General features: G+C 34.2%; 1 protein-coding gene across 1 annotated transcript in view; it reads left to right on the top strand.

The window, feature by feature from the left end:
• Positions 1-2,500, top strand: part of LOC113809678 (uncharacterized) — a 32,233-nt gene that overhangs the window by 11,162 nt on the left and 18,571 nt on the right. The window lies entirely within an intron of this gene.

Raw genomic sequence — 2,500 nt, forward strand, 5'->3', positions numbered from 1 at the left:
TTAGAAAATAATAAAAAATTAGATTATTTTCTGAAAGCTTATTGAACTTCACATAAGATGAGACCAACCTTCATTTTTTTTCGGAATAATTAAAAAAATCTGGCAAGTGTCCAAAAAATGAGAATGAAGAAATTTTTCATACAAATAAATAAAAATGATAAACCGTTCATATGGTGTATTTTATTTTCTCTATATTTTCATCATACATAGTTTGATCCATGAGCAAAACATTTCGAAAATGCAAACCTCCACCTCCTCCCAAATGGGGGGTAGGATTGCCAAATGATCCGGATCACCACCACAATTTTATGGAATATTAATTAGGCTAAGACAAACCCCAATAGAGCAACAATAATTGGTAAATAATAGATAATTATATCAAATACAAGTATTTCGTACATGATTTGTGATGTAAAATGTAAACATAATGAAAAGGAAAAAGATTGCGATGTTTGGGTCCGTCACATTTTTACGCATAGCACACATATTTTCAGTCCGATTTTAACGTATTATGGCTCATTTTGTAGCTGAATAGTAGATCTATTACATGCAATAAGGATTTGCAGTATTCTCATGTGTTTCTTATAAAAGTGACATATATTTTCAAGATCTCCTATTAGGGTGTTTTAACAGTCACCTTCGGAAAATATTCACCCCAAAAAAGTGAGATCGACTTCTCAAAAATGGATATTATAGTAGAAGGATTGTTCTATTCAGACATGAAATCGGAATGGCACCACTACACTATATGTAAGATTTTGAGAAACTGTTACGTGTTGGTAATATCCTGAAGACTTTGGAATGCAGGTAGATGATAGAGGATTAAGGTATAGGAAGACTAATCTTATACCTTGTTTTGTTGATACCAAGAAAGAGAAAGATAAAGAAAACAAAAAATGTTGATATCTCAGTACACCACCTTTAGGGGTGGGTAAAAAGGATTCCGGGTGCAAGATATGTCTATTTTGTAGAAAAATAAAATATCTACAACTTGTTCTTTTTGGATTTTGCGATTTTTGCCAGTGCTTCATGTGAAAGTGAGAAAGGTAAGAAAATTGTTGAAGTCCCCTACTTCAAAAATTCACCAAAAAAATTTGAAGTCGAAATAAAAAAATCTACAAAGAACAAGTTGTAAATATTGAATATTTCTAACAAAAAATCAAGTAAAATTGAATGTCTTATCGTTTCTGAAGTCGGAATCCTTTTACCAAGGTGCTGTATTTTCAACATGGTGGCTTTTGCATGTTTTGTTATTTTATAATAATTCAAAAACTGTTCGGCTGATTTTGAAAAATGGGAAGGTGCCTAAATAAAAGGGTGTGAGTTTCATCAAAATCGGCAAGAAAAATTGAGTTCGTTGTTGTTAATGCATTGTATCTGAGTGCCTCTCTATCTACATGTGGCACAGAGTCATGCCATTAGGCTTACTTGAGTGGTGTGTGGCTTGTGAGCCAGGTGCCCACACGGACACTCTTGTGCAATGGAAAGACACCTTGCCTCCCAGTCCAATGTTATCTCTTTTTCTGCATAATGTTTTTTTGTTCTATTAGTCTTTTCCAAGGTCTATATTTATCATTTGATGGGCTATATGAAGATGGTAACAGACTGTTATCCTTGCACAGACTCCATAACATCTCTGTGTAGTCTGCAAGTCTGTGCAATAACAATAACAATAAGCAAGCTCTATTTCTGTCATTTTTTAAATATTTTTATATTATTCAATATTCTTATTACGCTGTGTGCCTTTGATCATGGTGGTCACAGTGGGAAGGAGGAGGGTCCTGAGTATGTAAATTGTGTTATTCCAGTCATTTCTCACAGTTGGTACATTTCAACCTTGTTTAACAGTGGAAGAGATGCAAGAGCCCCTTCCTAAATGCCCACTGAGCCTAATCTCCCAAAGGTTTGTGCTCTCATAGCAAGAAATTCCTGTCACCTGGCTTTCAGCTTAATTTTTTATGACAGCACATTCCTGTCATCTGGTCCTCAGCCAAATTTTATCATGACATGATAGGCATGGCACCTGGATTCATTGGGTTAATAGTAGATGAATGAATTTCACATATATGACACATTCCTTTGAAAGGCAAAGAAAATGGCAAAATGTATCCCATTTCATTATCAGATAGTGGTGAAATGTGAGCCTTAACGCTATTTATGCTATACTTTGGCAATGGCGGCTGTTCTGTGTTGTGTTGTGTTGTAGAAGTTGGAGTTTGATGACTAGTTCTCAAGTAGAAGCCTTCCAAATTCAGTCTGTGCTCTTTCTTTGATGCTTTTATTGGAAAATGATAATGGGAAAGAAAAACATCATCCTGCTTTGATGATCTTATTTCATAGGGAACATTTGTAAAGACTATGGCACAGTAGGAAGTACACTCAGGTTATTTTATGGTGCCACTGGTTTAAAAAAGAATTGAGAATTATGATATAAAATTGAAAAACAACTTGTAACATGCAATATTTTTCAGTGTTATATTAAAGAAATAGAGTGTGAAAT

Source organism: Penaeus vannamei, chromosome 34, assembly GCF_042767895.1.
Source record: "Penaeus vannamei isolate JL-2024 chromosome 34, ASM4276789v1, whole genome shotgun sequence".
Classification (NCBI taxonomy): domain Eukaryota; kingdom Metazoa; phylum Arthropoda; class Malacostraca; order Decapoda; family Penaeidae; genus Penaeus; species Penaeus vannamei.